The 26,447-nt window shown below is 41.6% G+C and overlaps 1 protein-coding gene across 2 annotated transcripts in view; it reads right to left on the bottom strand.

The window, feature by feature from the left end:
* Positions 1–22,040, bottom strand: part of lingo3a (leucine rich repeat and Ig domain containing 3a) — a 34,872-nt gene extending 12,832 nt beyond the window's left edge. For both annotated transcript variants that reach the window (XR_011692474.1, XM_071487552.1), the window contains exon 1: positions 21,455–22,040. The gene's annotated coding sequence lies outside the window, so the exon portion shown is untranslated. The remainder of the gene's footprint in view (positions 1–21,454) is intronic.
* Positions 22,041–26,447: the final 4,407 nt, after the last annotated feature.

The raw sequence follows: 26,447 nt of genomic DNA on the forward strand, positions 1-26,447 counted from the left end.
AAATGGGATTTTCATTATAATAATGGATTACAGTGAGATTCTTAAATTGCACTTCTGTCCTATGCAAAGCCTGAACAGTGAAACCAAAGGACACAATGGGGTGATTAAGAATGTGTCTTGCCATGTGCCATGAATCTTTAATAAGAGAGAACTGTTTCTGGGCTTATGGAGCTAAAGGCTTCTACGGAGAGTAGCTAAATAATTGACGATGTTATGCTGCATGGTCATGACCCACTGACATGGAGACATCACCTGCATTTGCAATAGCCACATATTCAGAGACATAGAGGAACAAACACATGACACAGCCACACCACCAACAACAGCACTGATAAACAACAACTACATGACTGATGACAAATAATCTACTTAGTAACTCAATGATACAGTTACCGGTCTTCTGCTTGAGCTGCCATAACATTATTATGGATACAACAATTTTTTCTGCTAAATTTCAACCAAGATCTAAAAAAAATTTAGATTTTAGTGCAAGTGGATAACAGCCTGCTTCTCCCAGTCAATTCATTCAAGTGGCTTCATACATGTGGATGTTGCTTCGCCTCTCTGTATTGGACACAATAAAGTTTGTAACATGTTCTTTTTAAAACAAAAAAGCACACATTTAGGAACACACACCATTAAACAGGAGGCACATGGGCTGCCAAATGGTGCAGAATTATCAGCTTGACATTCTGAAAATAAAATCTATTCTAATGAGGTTATTAATCACACTAATTAATGTGCATGCGTAATACAAGGGCACTGTTGATATGTATGCCCCGTCTTTTAAGCAATTTAGAGTCATAACAGGCTATTTCTTCCTCATGAATCTACAGCTTCATGCAGCCAAGGTGCTCCTGAATCTAACTAAATCATCTGGTCATCATCTTATTAGATTAGGGTCAGAAATACTGGTGAATGCTTCTGATTGTAGAGACATCACCAGAAACAAAAGTGTTACCACTATTTTTATTTTGCATCAGCAGGTAAGACTGAGTGAGATTGATATTTTGTTATCAAATCTAATTGGCATTGTCAAGTGAACCTCATACCATCAGAGTGTTTTTTACATTAAATCAGATCAGTCAGTTTCAGGGTTAAGGTGTTCACTGCTCCCATGTGTTGTTAAAGGCTTTATTGAACATGTAAGAAATAAATTACAACACTTTCAATAAAAGTGAGTTTTTGTTTGATATTTTATTTTGACCCTAAAATTATCACCTTTCCTTACAGAGCACATACACTGCATATATACTGTTGGAACTTACATAAACTGCTGCTATGATTTTTTTTTTTATTTCAATCCACATATTCTGAATAAAAACTTTAGAGTACTCTTTAGACTCCACATGAGGTTTTTAGCTGGTTTCTTTTTTATCAGTTTGTACCAGGGCATGTTCATGGCTGAAGGTTAAAACAAATATTGGGGTTCCTACACAAACTCCCCCACACAAATACAAACCCTCCCAGCGCAGTCAGTTTGAGTTAACACAAAGGGATCCAAGACTCAAAAGAACATTAAGTTCGATGCCACTCTCTGAGGGGCCACAGGCCATCGCTGTAATGCAGGTTGACACATCTTCCCCCGGTCACATTCACACATTTGGTGATGCCAGTCGAGGCTAATAAAACCCTCAGCGGTGTTATCGTATCAACGCAGAACCCAACACACTTTCATTAGCAGCGTTCTGTACCAGTAATCCATTACTGCGCTCCATCAATTTAGGCCTATTACATGGGTGGCAGACTTATTTATCCTCTCCTTGTTTATTCCAAGGCCTCATGAGACTTGAGAGCTCATACTGAATAGATAAAAAATCCATTTATTGTAATTAATTATTTAAATTTCATATTTGCCATTTTAGCGTTAGATGCTTTCGAATAAGTCAACAATAATTTCTCTATTGATACGACAGAAAACAGTCTAAATGTATGTCCAGGATTAAACCTTTCTGAAAAATTACAGTCAGCACAAGTGGTATCTGTTACCTGTCTAAGGTTTAGCTTAGCTGTAGCCAGTAGCCACTTAGCTTAGCACAAAGATTGGAAACAGCTAGTCTGGTTCTACGAGGGTACAAACACAATGCACCTACTAACCCCTCTAAAGTTCAACTGTAAACATGTCGTATCCTGCTTGTTTATCCAGACAGGAGAGGGGTATTAATCTTCTCACCTAACTCTGTGCAAGAAAGCAAATAAGCATTTCCCAAAATGTCAAACTGCTCTTTTAACTTCTCTACAGTTTTTTCCTAAGCAGCAAATTTATTTATCAGTCATTTTGAAAGTGTCTGTGTCACTCCCTCAAATGCAGCCATGTCGTCTTGGCACAAAACTAGAAAAAATGGAGGCAATATGGAGGCATCTGGAACACTTGTGGCTTCACTGTCCTTTGCTTATGAACACGATGACCTGGGTGTCACAGTGGGATGAAAACACCAGTCAGTCATCCGTCAGTCTTTTCAGCCAACTTGCCATGTGGACAGGCTGCTACTGGCTGCTAGCCTATTAAATGGCCACCCTCTCTTTAAGCCCCCGTGATCAGAGGGTGTCAGTCAACCAGCAGCCCCCCCCTCCCTGTGGCAGCCTCTCAGGCTACTTACACTTCAGCAGGGATAAGAAGTGACAGACCACCAGGAAAGAAAGGACATAATTGGGGGAATTGGGAGGACGGATGGATTGTTTGTGCTCAGTGAACAGATCAAAATGTTCATTTGTCCTTGTCCAAATCTTTTGGGGCTGTTCTTATAAAAAGAGAAAATTAAAATAGAATTTGTTATGAGGTCGCTGCTTTGATTGTGTGGCATCACTGATAAATTGCTAGAATACGACAATCCAGTTTGAAGGTATTTAACAACAAGATTTGTGTCTTTGAAAGATCCTTGATCAAATATTAAATGTAATTAATTGGAAACATCCATTACTTTGTGACTCTGTAACTTTAAACTAAATGACGGGTTGTCAAGTCTTCTGCTTTGATTGCTTCAGTATACACTGCACCTGTTCAGCCTACGTATTACTATATAATACTCTTCTTTTTGCATTATGCTGGTGAAATACAGAACTGGGGCCAATTTAAAACAGAACACTTTTGCTGTTTTTCTTCCTTTCCAATTATTTCAGAGACAGCAGACCCCAAACATTGACAATTCATCATCTGGCCTGCATATGGCCGAATGAACAAATACTGGGTAATTTCAGCACAGTTATCCCATTTAACAGTAATAAGTTAGAAGTTATGAATGAAGAAGCAGACTCCAGTCTCAAACAAAATTACCCCTGGAGTAGAGGACTTCCATGAATACAACCCCAGGTCACCTCTGAGAGTTATGAATATATAACTGTGACCCTTAATTTGAACTAATTTCTTCCTACAAGTGTTTATCTGTATCAACAAAGCACTTTGCAGTTTGCACTTAGATAGATGGCACAGAGACAAGGGCCAGAAAGACAAAGTCATCAAGAGGTGGAGGTGAGTGTGATCAGTATCCCCGCTGGCATCTATTTCCTGCCTGGCTGGCCTGTCTGCCGTGTCACCAGCCATCACTTCAAGCCAGGCTCTTTCCATGCCAATTGGCTCGACTCTCCGACACTCTCACACTCACTGCCACATCCAGAGAGGCAGAGACGGGGCATATTAGGCCGGCATCACACATCACACGCTTATAGTTCTTTGCACTTCAGATCATCACACACAAACACACAGGCATGCACAGGCACAAACACACAGTATTTTATGTGTTCCAATTTACACATGAAAACGGATGAATGCACAGAGATACAGAAACAGGCAGACATGCATGAATATTCACACATACACACACGCATGCACGTGCACACACAAACACACAAACACACACACACACTGTCCTCAATCTGCAGGGGGATGTGTGTGAGTTGTCTATTAAAAGGTTAGCGTCTTGGGGACACTGACCTTTAGAAAAATCTTTTTGTTCACCAACATCTCTGGATGGTGAGCAGCTAAAGATCTAAAGTTTAACAGAGAGGGGATATCTACAGATCTGTCGATGATTGCAAAAGACGTGAACCCTCATTCTATGTTCTGTCTCTAACACTTTCTTTGTCCTTTTCCGCCCCTCAAGGTTAAGAAACTTGTGGAGCATCATAAGCCTAAATCTACTGCCGTCTGCTCTAATCCTTCTCGAAGCCCGCAGGCTCTCCGCGTCCTTCTCATTGGCTTCATTAAAAGCATCGCTGTCCTTTCTACTTCCCTTTCACTGCCTGCTGCCTGCTCATCAACCGGGACAATTGCAACCAGTTATCTGGAGTCAATGAGTATCTGAGAGGGGTCACACATGCACTGAAGCTTCCTCCTGGAAGGAAAATGAGAAATGTTATCTGTGTGTAAGAGGTGATGCCATTCATGTAGGAGTCAAGCAGAGGGGCAGCAACAAGAGTGCATCGTGTAACTATATACAGTGTCCCTAGAGATTCATTTCTCAAACTTTTTACATGATTGGCGGGGTTAGAGTTTTAGGCAGCAACCTAATACCGCCCTCGAGGTCCCCTGAGAAAGAAGTCTGACTAGGTGCGAGCCAGAGAGGGACCAGGGGAAGCGGTGTGCAAATTGAAAGTAATCCTCAGGCCTGGCCGGCGGTGCGGCTGGATTCACATCTATTCATAATTCATCACTTGACAGCAGTGCAGTAGAGAAAGTCCTGTCCACGTAATAAACCAGAGAGATACATCTTTGAAAGGCACTGATGGAATCAGGCAGATCAACCTCTGTACTGCTAAAGGTCCCAGGTGAGAACAGCACTTGTTACAAGCAGGAAGACAGATGGAGCAGAGAGCTGCACGTTGACGTATTTCACATCATATTAGATCCTACAGCCGTCCGTCCACATTGTTCAAGAGATTAGCTGCCAGAGCCACTGTCAGTCTAACATGAACTGTCAAAGACCTAATAGGACAGTTGCCAAGCATCGCTAGCTAAGGCTTTTATAACTGAGACACTGGATTTCCTCAAATTGGGGCCATTTAAGATTTTACCCACTTGACTGTAAGGGAGTGCTCAGTCCTCCTGTGAAGCCATTCATCAAACCAAATGGAAGACACATGGAAAACGACTGAACCATAAACCTGTAATATCTACTTTTTTAGCCACTTGGGGGCAGAGCAAACAAACACAACATTGTCATATTCACCTTTTAAGTTGATATGGTGAACTTGTTAGCATACAGTTGCCTATTCAGAGATCCACCAGACACAGAACATGGCATTCATTTGGAGTTGTGTTTGGAGTCCAACATTCACTCTGGCTTCAGCTCTGTTTTCACAGAGGGAAGTATCTAGCTCTTTAGCAGCTAAATGCTCTACTTTGTTTGGTCTCTGCCAACCCTGAAAAAATATTGGGTACTTAGGCAGCTAAATGCTAAAGCTAAATTCAAAATTATGTTCACTGACTTGTCGCTAACTTAGGGTTTTTGTTGTTTGTTGCAGGGCAGCTAGCATAGCAAGATTTTTCATCAAAAACAGCTGCCTGTTGTGTCGTAAAAAATGAGATGACGCAGTGAGAGCAAGTCGAAACAGTAAAGTTGCCAGCCCTAAAATCAAAACAACAAGCTAAAACAAGCTAAAAAGCTCAACTAGAGAGTCAGGTGATAATTCTCTGTGGGTTTTTTGTTTGTTTTTTTTTACTTTGAGATCCCTCAAAGTAAAACTATTACACATTGGTTGTTATTGTAAAAATCAATAACAGCAAGTTTACTACTTTCATCCTTGTAAACTCAGCTGGAAAAAATTAGTTAATTGCAATAATGTTTATAAAACATTGGCTGTAGCTGCATTCGTGAAAAATTCTAAGAAACAAATCCATTCAATAATATTTCCAATAAGATCTGAAGTGTGAGCATAACTGGAGCTGAAACTGTAACTCACTCCTGGGACAGAGGACGCAGTAGTTGATGCTGCCAGATTGATACTGAGGTTTTTGGAAGGACATATACAGTCATTCACAATGATTGATGATGACAGACAAGATGACACAGAGTCAGCTCACGGATCACACTCACTCAGCTCAAGTTGAAATACACGACATTAGAAAAGTGACTCCTGAAAGTTAAAACAAGTTCATCAAAGAAGAGAAAACACAGAGGACATATGCCTCACTCTTTAGTCGGGACACTCAAGGGGAATCTGTAGAGACCTCTCACCCTCCAAAACACGTTCGCAAGTTCAATGAAATATCCTCCTGCTGAAACATGCGCAGCTTGTCCGGTGACAACACATACACTGTGGAGGTGACTTTGGTTGTCAGTGGTGTTGGCTGGTCCTGAAACAAAGTGGCCACCTAAAGACACCAGACAACGAACAAAAGGTGATGAGGAAACAGAGAAAGTGGAGAAGAGGGAGGGGGTGTAAAATCAGCATATTGCGGCTTTACGGGGGGTTGGTTATGTGCCACACAATTTCTTGCAAAGGTAAGCAAACCAAGTGCTAGTGTTCTTCATATATAGCATACACACACCATGCGTTAAAAGAACATGTCGTGGTTTTCTCGTTTTAAAGTAGTGGTAGGCTGATTTAGTTACCTTTGGGCAGAGCATAGCTGTTTACCTCTGTCTAGCATTTATGCTAAGCTAAGCTAACTAGCTGCTGGCCTAAGTTTCTTATTTAACATGCAGACAGATTTGAGAGGTTCACTGTGGTTAGAGACAGAAAAAGTACAGACATAAGGATACAGATAGGCTACTGTATGTTACCTGTGGAGTAGCCTACTCGTTGGAGCTTCCTGCAAAATGTGTCTCATCATCTCCTTGCAGATCTGCTAATTACATTTTGTGTGAGTTGGTACTGAGACTGAAATAGAATAATGTGAAATTAGGCATTAAATCTTTTCATGAGAAGACATTTGAAGCTGGCTTTTTCTGAGCCTCTCCACTGTAACATGATGCTGGCTTTCCTGACCTCACCTTTGCCCCTCTCATTTTCATCTGTCTTTACTAACTCTGAACTAAACTGCATGGGCTCATCATTTTCCTTGAAAAGGCAGGAATCATAGTGTCTGTCTTGTTATTTTGTATCACATCATTTCATGTGGTTAGTCTCATTAAAGCCCTCCTGCATCCGAGAAGGCCTAAAAGGGTCGTCACCATCCATCTCTCAGCAGCTTCAAATAAGTCTTGACAATCTCTGTTTCACTTTTCAGCCAATTTGGATAATTTCTATGTTTTCCTGTTTTCACAGTACATTGTGAAAGATCATCCAGAGATTCTTAAATTGAATGGTAAAAAAAACAAAAAACAAAAAGACTGTGGTGAATATATTTTCAGCTCTTACTCATCAGAATAGGGCATTAAGTTTGGCAAACATGGGTCATCACCGGCTGAGAAGGTGTGAAAAGTAACCGCAGGTCTGTAACTCTTCTAATTCTCTTTTCAGTTTCCTGAGACACTATGTGACTTTTACACTCAAAATAAACGTATTCACTCGATTATTCCAGGTTAGTTTTGGTCCTTCAAAGACAAACTTTTCTCCACAAAATATATCTGGCAACAAAATGCATAATAAAACCCACACTAACATATGCAGACCAATCTTTCTCCCCTGATTTTTTTTCATTTCTTTAATTAATATAATACTATAAATCAAAGTCGTTAAAACTAGAATTACAGCCTTGGGGTTGTATGCCTCTGCCAACCAGTCAAGTTGCAGGAAATATGGCCACAATCTCCCCTTCCTGAGTTACAGTGTTGAATAATGGCTGGAAGTGTTTTTTCAGAACAAGTTGACCTTTGACCATATGGATCATTTTATCCTATTAGACATTTATATTAAATTGTGTCATAATTAGCATTTTGTGAGATCACAGTGACCTTGACCATTGAGCCTTTGATCAGTTCATCTTTGAGTCCAAATGTGCCAAATTTGACATCAAAGTCTTGTGATTCTGCATCAAGGTGGAAATATCCACAAGTTTCCCTGACCAATAATCATCCCTGTCTGACACACATGCAGCCAACATAGTGGCTGGCCTGGGATTATAGCATAATGACATGCTGATGAAATGTACTGGGCCAGCCAGCTCAGTTATGGTCTGTTGTCCATATTTCAGCTGAGCCTGTTTGTATGGCCTACTTCACTGTCCCACCCTCTAATCCTGTGCCGCCGGGAACTGCCACACTGCCCGGTCCACTTCCCATCTCTCCACCACTCAGCTTTAATCTCGTTGCAACCAAGACAGAGAAAGCTCTGAATTGGGGATGGCTGACAGTCGGAAACAGTCCAGGCTGAAATGTGACCACATTAGTAAGTAACAAACAGGAAGACTGAGGTGAAAATCCCTTTATCTGGTAAATTACTTACAGTACTCACAGTAATAAAAAGACTGAACATAATGTATAGATATCTTCTCAAAGGAGTTTTAAATCGAAAGCAACTGGACTTGGTTATTTGTCTAGGAAGACGTTCCACCTCTGCTCACCACCGCTGAGAGGTGAAACGTCTTCCTAGACAAATAACCAAGTCCAGTTGCTTTCGATTTAAAACTCCTTTGAGATACTATGACCTGGACAAATGAGAATATTCACAGGCTCATAGATATCTTCACATGCTCGTGTGCATCTGCATGTTTTCATTCCCGCCACACTGAGCCTAATAATGTGAGAAAAGCGAGGACTGGGATTCTGGTGTAATTATCCAAGAGTGTTAATTACAGGAAGAATTCTGAGGCAATTATAGGATCTCAGGCAACAACTCTGGCACTGAATCTGCTCTCACAACAGAGACACAGAAAGAGTCTCACGGCACATCACAGCAGCTAATTGTTGATTAATCTTCAAACATCGATATTACTTTCAGCTCTGCATTCACAAAAATGACTGCACAAAATCTGTGGAGATAATCATTCATTTGTTAAATCACAAATTTATTCATCCCCCCCTACTTTTCTTTCTGTGTCGGTTAAATAATGAGGGGATGTTTGTCGCAAAAGCATTGACTGTTTATAGCTATGAGCTGAAGAAATAGTGGATCCTGTATCTGTGCCATGTCTTCTGAGAGATTAGCTAATGCAACAACGGATTCTTGTTAAAAGAAAGCTAGAAGCAAGCATTTGAAGAGAGGGAGAAGTGGCAGAAAAGAGGAGCATGCACGAAGGTGCTGACCATGTGAAAAAATTAAACAATGGCCTCAACGTAATAAGAACAAGCAAGAAAAAGAAAAGGAATGCCTCCAAATGCTAATTACACGTGAAAGAGCAGAGAGTGCACCATGCAAAATAAAATTAGAAATAGAAGCGGAAAAAAGCACAGAGAGACTTTATTTCCTACAGAATGACAGACGAAAACAGAAAGCAGAGATGTGAAACGGTTTAGGGAAGGTGATGAGGGATTATACATCCTGGCAGAACCATGGAAGGAGAAGAGCCCTAGAAATGGATTTGTCAAAAGTGAGGCACTTCAGAGAAACAGATTGTAACCGTGTGTGTGTGTGTGTGTCATTGGATGGTTGGTTGACAGCCACACTCTCTTATCTCTCTGATGTAAATCTCAACTCAACAGAGATTCCATCACAGAGTGTGTTGCTGCCGCTGCTGTCCGTGCTACAACTCTGACTAATAGGGAGGCACGCATGCTGACAGTAAAAATCGCAAATACGCAAGCATAGATTCATCTAACTGGAAAAAAATGAAACATACACACTGTCAACCGAGGCTCTGCAGGGAGTTAACGGGCGAACCTCGGCAATTGACACAGGCTGTCAGCTCCTGTGACGACACTTACTGAGCGAAGACAGAACGAAGGAGGAGGACGGAGAAGCAAGAGCAGATTGAGGATGAAGAGAGGGAGGAGAGAGTGACTCAGCTGCTGTCCCTGAAGGCCTCCAGGAGGAAAAGAAGGAAAAGAGGGATGAAGAGGCACTGGAGAGGAGGGGCGATCATGCTCCCTCTGCTCTTCATGGCATCATCTTAATTTTCAGATTCTAAAACAAAAGAGAAGCCAAGACAGGGGCCTCAAAGAACTCTTCAGGGGGAACTTTACCCCGCGGCAAACAACGCATGTCCATGCTGCCAGCGTGGGAGATGAGCAATCAGTGTCCTTAGAGGGGATCACCATGCCACGCCATCTCACCAAACAAGTCTGGGGCAGATTACGACATCATGGCCTTTTATCTGGCTTGCAAAGGGGCCTCTTTAAAGTCTCTAGGTACGGCTATGGGCACAGAGTAATTGGGTCCTGCCTGCACATTAAACATAGATCTGTTCTGACATCACACAGGAAGTCAGCATTGGATACAGTTGGATGAAACAGCATGCTGGATAGAGTTAGAGACACCCTGCACCGCTTCATAATAAAAAAGAAAGCCTCGTCCATGCAAACAGACACAACCGCAGCTACATCCTGACGTACAAATTATTCAGAGGCTCTTTTGAAACTGTTTACTCTGACATGCAGACGTTGCCTTCCCCACACTGAGACAGTCGAGAGATCCATTGAAAGCGGTTCTGATGAGACGTTTCATCCTGAGACAAAGGCGAGAGGCGGAGGGAGGGTGAAAAGAAAATTCTTTGAAAGAAAGTTATGGGTGTACACTGTAAGGGACGGAGGGAAAGGAAAGCAGGATTGTCTTTGAAAGAGATGAGGTGGGTTCTGACAGCGTGCTGTCATACAGGCCGACTGTCATGCAGCCGGGCTGATCCCTGATTCTGTGATCAATGTTTTTCTGAGACAAAAATAAAAAACAATGAATAATTCATCCCTCACCAATGACGGGCTTGTGAAGATGAGTAAAGCTTCAGCCCCATGCAATACTGTCTCGCTGCAACTCTTCTTGCTCCCATGATAAATTCATAACGTTCCCCATGATGTCCAGAAGTGGCTTGTCCTTTTCAAAATACAAGTGTGTCAACCAGCACAGATTAGAAAGTCCACCTGTCAAACTGAGCTAATGTGACAGGAGGATATTAAATAGACACAGACTTGTTTATGTACCTATGCATGTGCACAGTGGCATGCAGAGATATTCATAGACACACAGTTCCACAGATTGTGATCTATACTCGCAAACATAACCCTTTACTTCTCGGAAGCAGCATGCAGCCCGCCTCCACATGTAAAAATGGAGTGTTCCGGCTATTTTATGAGCACAGTATAGACTCTATAATGCCCCAAACAACAGAGGAGAAACTTTCTACAGCTGTGAGTCGGTTCAAAGCACAGATCCTCAGCAGATTAAGTCTGATCAAACACTTCTGACAGGCAAACTGAATCCACATGTTACCACAGAGACTGAGGAAGACCAGAGGAAGAAGGCGAGGGAGGAAGAGGAAACACAGTCTGTTAAGCACAATCTCACACCCATCTGTCATGGTTTACACATGGACACATACAGCTGCAGATGTATTACTTTGAATGAGGCAGAAACAAAACAATGAAATGTATGTAATGTGTGCTATTACATTTCCTTTATTAGCTTGTCACCACATAACTCAACCGCTCTTTATTCTTCAGTAATATAATGAAATAGCTTGTACTTGTAATTATAACCAACATCATTTCCAGTTTTAATCAGAGCTGCCAAAGCCGCCATGAACAATTTTCACAAATTCGTTAAAGTGAAATATCCCGAGTGAAAACACTTTTGTTTCTTGTAAAGCTAAAAGGTCATTTGGAAACAGCAACCCAGCTCAAATTACCATCTCCATAATGAAGTAATGTGTTACATTTTTTGTCAGCTGGCAGATGGCCTTAACACCTCCAAGCTCCGCTCAAAAGCACTAATGAACACAGAAAGTACAACAGGACATTTCTGACCTTGCTGTGACCCCCAAATCATTGGGGGGGGGGGGGGGGGGGGGTACTGTATACTAATGAGGAATAAAATGTAATCCCTCTGGTGATCACATTCTCAAAGGACAATGCAAATGTTTGGTGGGCAGCAGTTAGCTGGTAGTAGTTAGGAACAGTGCATGTCAGCTTGTCAGCTTGTTGTGCAGAAAACAAAGAATTTGTTGCAGTAAAGAAAATGCTTGTGTGCATCAGCAGCCTGGACATGTGTGACTCATACAAGAGCATATATAGATAATAACGTTACATATGTGGCAATTACAGGATTACCTGGGCAAATGGTAAAAAAATTTTTAAAAAATTAAAAAAAAAGAAAATGTTGCGATGGGTAATAGCATATGTACTGTATGAAAAAGTAATTAAACTTTGATCTCATGATCCTACAGGGGTCTTTGCTTAATGGAAGTTTGACACTTTGGGAAAAAAAAAGGTTTATTCGCTGCCTTGCCAAGAGTTAAATGAGAAGATTCATACCTCTCTCATGTCTGTATGGTAAACATGTAGCCAAAGGTAGCAACCAGCTAGTTTAGCATAAATACAGATGTCTAGATCAAAGAGCTTTATTATTGATTATCTACTGATTCAATACACATGAAATACCTAATTGTATTTGAGCTACTACATCCAAATACTGGAGGTCTTGGTTCAAAACTATTAGGTTGATAAGCTAAAATTACTGATCCGGTGTAAATGGAAGTTAACTTTGAAGTTGAAGCTTTTCTGTTGCCATTCACTTGTAAGTCGCTTTGGATAAAAGCATCTACCAGATGAGCAAATGTAATGTGATGTAAATGTAACTGAGAGGTTCTAACTCCTGAAACTGACATGAGGAAAGCAGCTAAAGAGAAGATATAACACTCTTTTGGAGTTGTTGGAACTACAGAGACACTCACGGTTGTTCAGCTGTGTTACAGAGTGAAGCTTCTTCCCTCATTAATGATCTTTGGTTCAGTAAAAACACACAAACTGACAGCAGACAAGTTCAATGTTGGCCTGTCATCAAGTCACACCTGACATGATCCACCATCCAGCGAAAGTGACGGTAAGCGCCAGCTAAAACTGAGAAGCTCCCGCCTGAATGTTTTATACACTGTTCTTTGCTAATAAGAAGGAGAAAGAGTTGGAGCTCATCCAGGTATTTTGCTCATCTGGACAACAGAATTCAGAGTCACTCACAACTTGCAGATTCTGATCAGCTTTCTTTCACCTTTGGACGGAACAAGGCAAACTGTTTCCCCCCTTTTTCCAGCCTTTGTGCTATAAGTGAAGCTGAGCAGCTGCTGGATGTAGCTTCATACATGACATGGTGAGTGGCCAATCTTCTCTTCTAACCCTCCTCCAGAGAGCAAATAGAAAGCTGCTCATTAAAACAGTGAAGATCACTGACTTGAAATCACCCATGGAGAGGGTTCAAATCCCAGCTCAAACTCTTCTTCCAAGGAGCAAACCAGGGGGATCGAGCTAACACATGCAGGTTTTCCAGATGAAGAACCAAGGAAGCAACAAGCAAAGAAGGCAAATCAAACGAAGGAAAAACAGGGAGGGCAGCCTCACTGAGCAGCTCAGTCTCCTACCTGTGTTCTACTGATCTCCATTTCAGGAAAATGATGTGATCAACTGATTATCTGATTTATGTTCAACGGCCGGAAAGGAGATAAAAGTCAGCTTTAGCTCCGACAGTGTGAGCCACAGAGTACAGAGGAGCATTGGAAAGATATGAAGATGCAAAGAGGCATGAATCTTTAATCTTCATTTACACTGATGGCTCACTGAGATATTTAAAATAGGTTCAGTGGGTTCAAAGACCAATTTCTTAATGAGGATGGGTAGAGGAAGAATGAGAGAAGCAGACAATGCTTGAGCGAGCTCCATAAACCAAAACACAGCCGTGGATATCGTGTGCAGGAGTGTTTATTTTTGCACAACTAATCACATTAATCTTGATCTAAATGCATCATCATCACCCTGCAAACAGCCGCGTGAACGCTTCAGAGGTCAGCTGAGTCGGACACACTGTTGACGACAGGTCCATTTGAAGAATGATTAATTAATCCACTGCTTAATACCCTTGCACAGTGCTAAGTGCGTCTGACCACAACACGTAAAGATCACGTTAGAGTTAGAGTCATTAGTAGGTTCAGGTCTTCGGGGAGACTATGACAAAAAAAAAATGCCACTTTTGATCATCAAGCACTTAAAAATCAATTAGGTGAGGTTTGGTGACGTGATGAGTGTGTGGATACACAGATCAGCCACCATATTACAACCACCTGCCTACTTTTGTGTACATGTCTGTAGGAGCCTAAATGCAGTGTATTGATGTTGGACTTATTACTTTAAGTTTATTGGTAAGATAAGTAATATACAGTAGCCGTTGAAGGAAGTCAAGGGATTGTTTACAGTATTTGCAGGTTGTTCACAGTTCACATTTACAGTGATGTAGCATGATGTGTCAGAGGTTAGTAAATAACATAACATACACAATTTAATCCGTGACATGGGTGAAAAATTGGAAACAGGGGACTACAGTCATTGACTCTGGTTGCTGTGCACCTGGATTGCTTTTGACGTTGCCTCAAGGGGGAGGGGCGCACTGTGATTTTGAGTTGGTTAGTGATAGGGAGAGTGGAGCCACGCAGTTTTTTGACCTCTCTCTGTCTTTCTCTCGCACTCTTTCACTCTTAATTCGTTTAATTAAGAGTGTATCAATGTATTTTTATTTTGTGAATATGTTGAAGTAAACAGCTCAAATTTCCAGAGTGGTCCCGTGGATTCTTTGACGTGGATTTCTATTTTTACGAAGGGGATTAAGACGTGAAGAATGATTAGAGCGTCAAGCTAAAGCTTCATTCTTGTGGAAGCCTACAATCTCCCTCACCCCCACACCACAGCACTAACCTGCTAAGGCATGGACTCCACAAGAGCTCTGAAGGTGTCCCATGGTATCAGGCATCAAGACGTTAACATCAATACTAAGATAAGTCCTGCGAAGCGGAGCACATCCCACAGATGCTTGATTGAGATCTGGGGAATTTGGAGGCCAACTCAACACCTTGAACTCTTTATGTCATCCACATGATGTAAAAGAAAACAATACTCATCAGACAAGGCCCCCTTCTTCCATTGCTCTATGGTCCAGTTCTGATGCTCACATGTAGGTGCTTTAGGCGGTGGACAGGGGTCAGCACAGACACCCTGACAGCTTCGCATCCCCGTACGCAGCAAGCTGCTATGTGCTGTGTTCTGACACCTGTCTATTATAACCAGAAAGTTGTGCTGCAGTAGCTCTTCTGTGGGATCGGACCAGACAGGCAAGCACGTATCAATGAGCCTCGGGCGTCCATTACCCTGTTGCTAACTCATCGGTTGTCATTCCTTGGACCCCTTTAGGTAGGTAGTTACCACTGGATACTGGGAACCCATTTGGTAGCATTTGGTAGATGCTTTGACCAGACATCTAGACATCACAACACATCAACTTCAAGAATTGACAATTCATTTGCTGCCTAATATATCCCACCCCTTGGCAGGTGCAGTTGTAATGAGGTAATCAATGTTATTCACTTCACCTGTCAGTGCTTTTAGTGTGTGTGTGTGTATGTGTGTGTGTGTGTGTGTGTGTGTGTGTGTGTGTGTGTGTGTGTGTGCGGATGAAGCTATGACTACAGGCACCTGAATTTAATTAGGTAGTTAAATCTAATCATATGATCTATTTTTTTCTAAGTGCCACAAAAGACAGGACTAAAGCAAGGAAAATTGAGAAAAATTGTGTGTGTGTGTGTGTGTGTGTGTGTGTGTGTGTGTGTGTTATACCTCAGTCCTTTGAATCAGCCTTACAACACAAACAAATTACATGTCATGTGTTAATCTAATCCTGTTCATTACTACATAATTGAAGAGAGCTGATTAAAGAGCTATCTCATGTGCGAGGTCCATGGAGAGATGGTATGAAAGATGTAACTTGAGTCAGCCCCCGGGACACAGGTCGTTCAACACAGCAGCTCAAAATACAGTCAGCCGTGTTTGCCCAGCTCAGCTGCTACAGACCTGGAAAGACTGATACCATTTCAAACAGTCTTCAAATGTTTGATATTTAATGATCGAAGTTCCTGTAAATTTACACGTTTTCTTTTTAAGTGAAGAGGCATTTAGAGAAACACTTTGGTGTTTTTAATTTTCAAAACATTAACTATATTTTTGACAAAATGTGATTTAATGGTGTTAAGAGTTATGAACAAAAAATATTAAAGGGTATTTTCAAAACAAGTTGTGTTCAGGAAGCTGTCTTAACATCTTTTTAGTTCGGTATCTCTCTCAGTCTCAGATACCTGCTCTTCTTCTAGACGCTCTTCTCTGTCTTCAGACGAACACTCCTCAGACCCGTGACTGTGAGGGTGAAAACAACCTGGAGCCCTTCAGTGCGCACTGTTTTTTATACTATTTGTAATACTGTGGAAAAGGTAAGGTTATATGTAATTAGATCACACATGGATTTGCCGACAGAGATCAGTGAAGGTGTGGTGAAGGTGAAGAAGATTCTGGATGCAGCTAGAGTCACCAAGGCTTAGGGCTGCATGTAACGGATATACTCCAGTATAATACAGTAAACGCCCTTTGCTCTGATTACCTGCCTCCTCTATCTTGCAGTCAATTCAGCGGTATGGATACTGTCTGTATCTGAGGCTGAAGAGGACAGTTAGGGACAAAGCAGGGTACATAATACTGACATGGCAGGAACCTTCCCTGCAGGTTTACTGAGTCAAGGTAAACAGCTTTTTAGAGTCCAGTATTTTAATGTTTGTTGAGGAAGGTTTCGGGTTAGAGAAATATATTTTAACACTTATTGATAATGATAAACAGCATTATCAATTATTCTTTTCATTAACTAAACATCTTCTCTATGAATTTGTAAACTAACTATCCTAACCTGTGACAATGACACATGAGTGAAGTATTACTTCACTCATGTACGTTGAGTGATTTATCTGTATAATTCTGTCATAATATAGTATAGCAGGAATAATTACACAATATATTTTTGACAGTTTTATTATTATTACTAGTTATCATTTCATTGTCATCGATAGCACTTTATCTATTAATTATTATTTCAGTGTAACACTTAAGTTGCTTCTTCAAGCCATCTTGTCTCAGTGTAATTTTAGTTCCTATCTCCTGTTGGCATGTTCATGTTTCAAGTGCTGGAGATGGGGAATAGTTGTGAGCGTAATAATATCTGAGTGTAACGTGCAACACTAGAGTCACATGTCTTAAATGAACCCCACCTACTGTTCTGCCATGTCGGTGTTGATTAAAAGAGATTATTCATGAGAAGCTGTGGCCACAGCCCTGAGAAACTCGAGGATGCTACATGAGTTTTTTTTAACTTGATAAATCAATCAATCCACAAATTGTCTCTGCACTAACTATACAGGATGTAATCATTGGACTCCTGTTTAAAACCTGTCTTATGCTGGTGAGCATGGCACCATCCTGATGTCTTGGCCTCCATTTTCTCCAGCAGGCTCAGTCATGATGGCCGATCCATACTTGAGAATATTGTTTTATGGCTGGCCAGTCGCAGCACTTCAAGCTGCCAGCAGCAATAGAAATACATAAAATGAAATGAGCCGGAGAGACCGACAAGTATATAAACTCCACAAATAGCCTGCACTTCATCCCATAACACAACTCAGTGCTGGAGACACTTTGCTCTGTGTTACACTCAAAGACACGCGACTTCAACCAGCTCACTTACGCCAAAGGTTTGAATTGTTGATCCTTCAGATAGCTTAAGCTGAAATGAACATAAACAGGACTGTGTCTGTTGCTTTACATGGTTATGTTTGTAGATCAGCTCGGTGTGGTGCGAAGGATCTAAAGATTTGGAGTTAAAAACCACCACCTGCTGAAAAACAATAGTGACGGGCCAACAAAGTCCGGGCAAGAGGTATTGGTTGTAGTGTAGCCTCTGAACTTGTGTGTAAGCACTAACGACCTACACTCCTGAGATTCCTTGGCCTCCCTTTTAGCGTGTTATGCCAGGGCCATCTCATCACACATTCTTTCATCCAGAGACCTCAGAAAATATAAAATATGCAGCATCTGCAGAGCAAAAACACTTTCTCTCACCCCATCGCCCCCTCTTTGTATCTCATCTGTGCTGTGGTTCCGGTCCTCCTGAGCCAGAGCAGTAAAGTCACACAAGCCATATCATCAGCTTGAATGGGTCAGTTTTGTTAAGAGAAAAAATGGAGGAGGGAAAAGCATTCGGATATGCAAAAAATAGATTAGAAAAGCATAAAATGGCGCTGATGGTTCATCTAAATGGTCACAACTTGGATGAGTGCTTGTGCTGGATGATACTGTGGCACTACAGTATTAAAATAGATTAAGAAAAAAAATTTTGTAAGCTATAAGGTTGTACACAAATATATTTTCTGACTGAACAATGGCATAAATTGCACCATCTTCAAACAGCAAAATAACATTCAGAGAAGATAAATTGACTCCTCAACATCAGAGCACTTTTATTACTCTGCTGCATTGTAGTGGGTTGACATATTGCTTTGGCTTTGATCCTGTTGGTTTCAAAAACATAACAAAAGCTCTGTAGTTACTAGTGGTTCCATTAGTGTCATCTAAATAAATGGCACTACAGTGACAAACTGCAGTATGTGGTGCTTCATTACTGCGCTGCCTTACTAATTTGTCAAGAAAGCCTGAGCCTATTTTTCAGAGGTCACTAACACAACTCTTACATAAGGCCCTGATTAACTCTGGTAAAACACAATAGGGTCTTCACTAAAGTCATCCTAAACGTCTATTTGAGATATACAGTGATAAAGTAATTGGAATAGGCAGCTAAGAAATGCTGCTACGTATTTAGTAAACCCCTGAAATGGACACTCAACATAACTGATGCTTTTTCGAATGGTTAACTAAAAGTAGGCAAATGGATAAACAGTTCAAATAGTTAGCTAGCATCAACAGTGCTGGATAAATGTTTGAAATAACTAAAGGTTGGAGCCTGAAATAATAAATAAAAAGCTGATAAACAAGTGCTTGACATTAGCAAAGTGTAATCAATGAATAGTTGTACAAGTATGAAAAAAAAGAAATATCTAAAAAAGAGCTAATGGATAAGTGTTGAAATAGTTAGCTAATGTTAAAAGCAAAGGACAAATGACTGAAATCACTTCAAGTTGAAATAGTTACCTAATAAAAGTCAATGAAGAGGTACTTGTGTTTATCTGACAGGGCTGTGGTGCATCTGACAGAAAAGGTTGGGAACCTAAGGAAACGAGGTCAGCGAGGCTCTGCCGTCACGACAAATATCAAATGAAGCAATCGTGTTTGGAAATAAAAGACTTGTAAATCCCAGATGCTCTCTAAGCTCTGCATTAAGGTTACAGCCCCGTCTGAACGTCTATAATGGCATTATAGTCGTCAGGGAGTGGGCGGATGGCCAGCACACAAGCCCATGATCATTCCAGCTGGACATCTTAACCATGACAGCTGACATGTCAGCGTGCCTGCAGGTATCTGACAGCCACTCACAGGGGCACTCTCTCCTTTTCCTCCTGTACTCCTCCACCACTTTATCCCTCCTTTCTTTTCCTCCTCCCTCCTCGCTCTGCACTGCCCTCTCTGTAAGAGCAGCAATGCCCTCATCTTGCTGACAGCGGATGCATCTCTGCTTTGCTGCCCTCATAAATACTCCAGAGTTGAAAACAATGAGGCTGTTCTTTGGCAGTGTTAAGCAGAGGTAATGTCACTATCGAGTGCGGCTGACAGCTTTATGCGCAACAGAAAGGATCAAAATGAGAAGGTAAGTGTAGGCGTAGTAATGGACAAGGCTAACAGGCCTGATTCAACAATGCACTCTCAGGGGCACATAGACCTGTCAGCGGGCATTTCATTACTGTAAATCTGTCAAACGGGGGGGGGGTAAGTGGCACCTTGGGCACCATTAAGTGCTGTTGTATAATTGCGTTCACTTGAATGCTGGTTTTCTCCTCTTGATTTCTAGACAGTAACGGCTTCTGTGGTTCTCCACAAGCAGCTGGGAGTCACCGGGACAGCAATGAGATGTGGTGTAAGTCAAGAGATATACAATGCCATGCTTTATATAAACTGAGTGTGATGAGAGAAAAATGGCAAATGGACTGCACCATCTCAGCCCTTTTCTTCCTTAGGGGACAAACATTTTATAATGTGCCTGTCATTCACCCACCAGTGGCCACTGTGAACAGTTTGGGGTTCAGTGTCGTACTCAAGCACATTTCAGCAGAATAAGGGCCAAGCGACTAATCCCACAATTAATGGACAACCTGCATCATATCCAGAGCCACAGCTGCCCAAAAACTAAGTCTAGATCCAGTCCTCATGGGGTTCGTACACCCGCTTACTGGAGTTTTGTGTACCAGTTCTACCTCACTGCAGGACATTTTCACAGGGTGAAAGTCCGAGTTGTCTAATTGGATGGACTACAAACTTACTAATGCTGCAGTCGCAGCACACAACAGGCAGGCAACACTGTGATGTTGATGTTGAAATGTTTGGGGTTTTAATCAGCAGCTCAGGGGTTTAGGGTTTGAGGTCTGCCAGGGATCTTTGATTCATGGCATTCCCCATCTCTCTCTCCTAATCTCCTGTCAGCTCTATCAAAAACACAAATTCTCCCAAAAATACATCAAGAAAAAGAAAAGCCTATGAAGACTGTGGACATGATCATATGCAAATGCATTGCTATTTTTCAACTGTCAATGAATGGAAAAACAGATGTGCAATTTTAACTATAACTTGCAGTTTGCTCTGGGTTTTTTTAATATATGTAATGTTGTACAAATTGCCTGGGCAGTATTGGACCAGATACCCGTTAGTTATCAACAGATTAAAGCAAAACTGTATTCAGACCTTCCATAGAAAAGAAAATCTGACTTCTGAATAGAAACTGAATAGAGCCACATTAAAGGTAGGAAGAGAGCTGGCAGAGGGCTGAGCAAACACAGGCAGAGGCTTAGATGTGTCAGGCCGACGACAGGCACCGAGCCTTTCACACTGAGATGACTGCGGGGATCGATCAAAGGCTGCCTTCCCCTTTCTACCCCATGTTTAGATCATTAAAACCTAATTGAGAACTGGTAACCAAAGGCACACACACACATGCACATACACACAGGGGCTTTGCTTGCATGGGTACACAGGCACACCATTTCAAGGATGACAATAGAAAAGCACAGGCAGCGTGAGATAATGAGACCCGATGTTCATCTGACTTACAATGCAAACTGACCAGCCGGGACTGCACCATAACAGTGTGAAGTGAAGCTGAGGAGATAAACTAGTGTCACAGTGATTGCAGGTGAATCTCAAACCCATCAGGTCATATGTTTAGGTGAGAGTTGTCCACAGCAAACTGGACGCAAAGGTAGAAGGCACAGACAGTGGCAGAAAAGAAGAAGAGGGGCACAAAAGAAAAACCCCATGTGCACAATCTCTCTCCTTGTGGTGACGGATAACAGATAGGTGTGTGAAAGTGTCAGACTGCAGATCAAATGTAGGCTACCACCAGATGAGTGTGTGTGTGTGTGTGTGTGTGTGTGTGTGTGTGTCTATGGGGAAAATATGGGAAGTTGGCTCACCCAGGACTAGAACTCGCACAGCGATCCTTCCACATCTGCAAGCCTCGAGGTGCTCTAATCACTGCTGACCGTCTGCTCTGGCGGGGTCTTTGCGGGGTAATTTTGCTCCTCCAGCCTCTCCAGACTCCGAGCTTCCTCCTCCTCCTCCTCCTCCTCTTCCTCCTCCTCCTCCAGCAGCGAAGGCAGCAGCAACAGCAGCTGGACTGGACCGCATTCACTCACTTTCCCTCCCCACTATGTCTTCTCTCCCCAGCACTGCTGCTGAATTATCCACCGCCTCTCAAACGAAGTCACCGGCTCCCCCCTCTCTCCTGCTTTGTGCTATGCGGGCAGCAGGAGCTCCTCTCCCAGCGGGCTCCCAGCTTTGAGTCTCCGAGAGGCGGTGAGGGCTGCCACCGGCAGCGGCAGGCAGCTCGGACTGATGGTGCTCTCGTTATTGGATTGCATGTGTATGAGTGTCCTGGCATTTGTGTGTGTGTGTGTGTGTGTGTGTGTGGGATGCAGAGAGTGTGTGTGTCTGTTTGAGAGAGGACCCGGCTGCTGTTCATTGGGGCTCATCTGCACTGTTGCCTCTCTCTCCGTCTCTCGTGTTTTGCGCTGCATTCACGTCCTGTGGGAGAAAACGGAAGATGAGCTCCCTGCTTAAAAATTCAGCTCACTTTAGCTTTCAGGTGGTGGATACTCAAAATGTGCAGGGACAGCAGGGATTGTATGGAAATCCATGTGGGACAAAATTGAATATGAAAATAAATAACGTCTTTAAAAATAATAGTAATTAAATAGGCCTAGATTTAGAAATAATTAAATATAATGTATTGCAAAACAGATTTTTTAGTATAAAACCCTGTTTCATAATATTTATTAGTTTCTCCAATTATTACTTTATAGAAATGTTTGATTTTTGAAAATACTATTTTATTTCAGAAAGTTTATTTCAATCAAACTAACAAAATCAAGTGTTTGCATCACACATTGAGATTACTAAGACCCCGAGATGCTACTACACAGATCCGGGCAAATCACTGATATAATTTACTGTTATGTTGAACCCACTATTCCCCTAAACCTGCTTCCTCTAACTGAGTTGCATTTCCAAAAACAGATGACTTAGGGCAAGCACAGCAACAACAGAGTTCAGTGTTTTGTTCAAGGACATACAGGTTGAGCTAGGGCTTGAGCCAACAACTCCACAAGTAATAACTGAGCCACTTTACCAACTAAGCTACGGTGCATCCATCTCTACTACAGCAAAGAGGTGGCGTGCCAGCTGGTTAAAACTATAGGAAGCATTAATATCTCATTTCATGGTAAGTGTACAAAGAAGCTACTGCTCTTTAAATCTTAACAGGACTGATGCCATTTTACTGCTAATGTTTTACATTAAAAAAAAAGTCCATCATACAACAACACTAATAAGTTGTTTTTAACGACCAAGTCATTTCTAATTCTTAAAGGATAATTTGTGTTGGAGCCTCTTTGACATGAATGCAAAACTATTCTCACAAGTCACTCTGTTTGCCAACATATTACTTAAAGAAGAAAGAAAAATCTGTGTATTGATTTATTATCCATCACAAGATACATTACAGCATACAAGAACAGTAAACATGATCACATTACCATAGTGAGTAGGTCTGGACTGAAAAGATGTAGAGATATTTTTACAGTTTGAAGCAGACTGGGCACTTTTCCCACTCCATTCATTCTTAACTAAAGTGCTATGAGTTCCATTTTACTCTTTAATGGGCTCAGATGCCGACGAGGAGGGGAAGACTTGTGCTCTTCCTTCAGGCATCGTCACACATCTTTTACATTTCACTGCCGCTTTTTAACAGAACATAAATCGGAGCCTGAGGCAGTGTAGGAGTGTCATATACAGGTGAAAATGGAGGCTGTGCCATGTTTTATCCTATCTGCAGTCTGCATTGCTGTCCCCAAAAGACACAGCAGAGTGTACCTGGGCTGGTTTCATCTGTGCTGCAGTCTGCATGTGTGCATGTGTCGACTCTGAGCACTCTCCACAACACAATGTAAAAAATGAAGTGAATTGTTATTCAGAATCTGAGCACTGCCGCTGGTTATTGCATTTTTAGACCCAAACTACTGTGCTACAATAGCCTGTGGTACAGTGACCTTCACGAATGTCATTATCCCCTTCAACCATTTCCTTGGGAGGCTAATGTATGGTAAAAGCTTTGATGTGAGGTGGAGGATATTATGTCACTTGGCTGAGTGCTCTGATGCAGCTTTATAATAATACCATGGCATTGTAATAATCACCATGCCTCCCCATGTGCTTCACACCTGAAGACAGCAATGAAATCCAGTCCACTCTGGTTCCAGGAGCTTTTCTGGCTGAATATTTTTAAGGGTTTCTGCAGAAGTATTGAGGGGGTGGATGTTGATAAATACGTTGTGCATAAAACATGAAGGCAATGTACCTGCCTATACTGTGCAGGTTGAAAGGCGGCACATCAATTCTAGGACTCTATCCTCATTTGCCAAATTGAACATGCTGCTTACCCCCACTTTGCTAATGCTGGTGTGAGGAGCTGAGTTACAAAGCAAATCATAGTCACTGTCCTATGATCCAAATGCCGTGTTACTTAGATAGAGGTCTAAAGCAATTTAGTACATCTATGGAAGCGCAGTAATCAAGTACCGTTTTGAAGTAATGGTACTTTGTGGGATTTACTACATTTAGTCCACAGCATTTCAGATTGAAATCTTGTGAGGAAACCAAAAAAACCTGCTCATTGTTCTCACTGTAAAGACGTTTTACAGTCAGACCTATAAAATGTATATAGTCAAGCAGCACCACAAGCATATGCTGCTCGATTATATGAAGGTAATCTGATAAAGCTCTGAGGTTTCCTCGCTTGCAACTGTCAATAAGGCTTTGTGGTGTGCAAGAACTTTGTCATTATTGTTACCTAGCAGTAAAAATACTGGGGGGAAAAAACATTATAAGCATTACTTTGAATCCTTTTGATAAATTGTGTGTACGTGCAGACTTGATCATTTTAATTTTAAAAGATTTAAGTATAGTTTCACACCTGTAAACAGTGTAACCATACATATAAACTATAATAATACACACAAAATCACTGTATTAACCAGTCCTTCTACTGCCTGATTAAAGATGCAACTGAGTGGACAATAGATAGCTGAAATTTTTACTATGTGTCCGTGTTATATAGGTTATATTGGATAACCTTATTATAACCTAAGTTTGTATTGTTGGTAAAGTCTATTCCTTTTACCACTATAACCTTGCAGTTTTGAGGGAGTGAGCACAGTAAATTACAATTATTAAGACAGCTACAAAAGTGAGTCATACTAACTTGAAAACCAGTCAGCAGCTTTAGTAATCAACTGAAGTTTTAAGTATGTTTTTGCAGGTTTAAGTAGATTTTTGAGCAACGTTATGCAGCTTACAGAAGTAGAACGTGTTTCTTTCCTTAACTGCTGGTTCACCAAAGTCACAGAAAAAATACAGAAATCCTACATTAGCAAGCAGAGGTCACAATTATCTTTGCTTGAGATCAGAAATCATTGCTTCGAAAGTTCCCATTAAGCTGTATCAACAGTCATGCAGGAAAAAAAACCCATTATGAGCTACACAGCATTATTGCTCTAAGCTTTACACATCTACGACCACAGCTCAACTTGACTAAGGCCATTAGCAAAGACTCACCAAAGTCTTCTGCCAGTTTTACATTCATGAAACTCGCCCACTCATACATACAGGCAAACAACAAGCTAATGGCCTCGGGCAACTTAGTGCAGTTTTGCCCATTAATGCACACCCACTCACTGAAAACAAAACACATAACGAAAACTCAAAGGTGGAGATTTCAGTGAATGGAGGACAAAGAGATGCACAGCAGTGGGATGGAGCACACGCCTACTTCACATTTCCTGAAAAGTAATTCTGCCAGAATCTAGAGACGAGTGGGTGAGTAGGAAATTTTGAGAGCAAAAAACAGCAACAACAAAAAACAATGTCAAATATAAAGTATACAAATATACAGTATAATACCTGTGATCCTGTGGATCAGTTGAATCTGAGAATTAAAAATCACAGAAAACATCAAATTCTGAAAGTGCTTACACAGAAATTCCTGAGCAGCTTCTATTGTTTTACTGGCCTGAAGGTAAACGCTTCAGTACTTTACAATAAACGCTCTGTGAGGCTGAACTTAGCTAAATGCTAATGTCAGTATGTCAACAGGCTGAGCTTTAGCAGGTATCATATTTCCCACGCTGACCATATTTCAGTTTGAACCAAAGTGCTGGACCAACTGACCGACATTGTCAGCAGTGGGGCCATGCATAACTACACACTCTTGCTAAATTTATTTTGCAACTCTTTCTGTGGAGTCATCTTCTCTCTCTCTGGGTACCAACACTATATTATATTAGAGTACATAAGACAGAAGGATATTCATGAGGCATCATATTTTTATGCTTTTATGTGTGTCATACCTGCTTTGCATGCACACCAGTGTGTGTTCAGGAGTGTGTCCCGCAGCCTCACAGGACAGTGATTGCCGTGCTGAGCTCATCTGGCCTTGGGCTGCTGCTGGACCGGGCAGACAAGCAGCAGAGCTCCCGCTGAAGCTGTGAACCACACTACTTACAGAAGCTGGATATGTGTGTGTGTGTGTGTGTGTGTGTGTGTGAGTGAGTGAGTAGGCATGCGAGCACAATAATTTTCACTGCAGCTGTTAAAAAGGCTGCGTGAGTAGTCACTGCTGCTCAGCTCATCTCCCTGCTTCAGACTCCCTATGGGTGAGGCAAGCTCGGAGGTGGCACATGTACTTCACTAACAGTGCAGACATATTCACGCAGCAATGACATTCATCAAACCACAAGCATGATTATACACAAACACACACACGCACAAAAAGCATCTGTCTCTGCTGGTGCTTGCGAGCCGCTGGTTTCTCCTCTGTTCTCTCCATGGTGCAATTAGGACAGACGTTGAAAG

Source organism: Trachinotus anak, unplaced genomic scaffold, assembly GCF_046630095.1.
Source record: "Trachinotus anak isolate AG129_WGS33_773 ecotype Australia unplaced genomic scaffold, CSIRO_AGI_Tana_v1 ptg000010l, whole genome shotgun sequence".
NCBI lineage: Eukaryota > Metazoa > Chordata > Actinopteri > Carangiformes > Carangidae > Trachinotus > Trachinotus anak.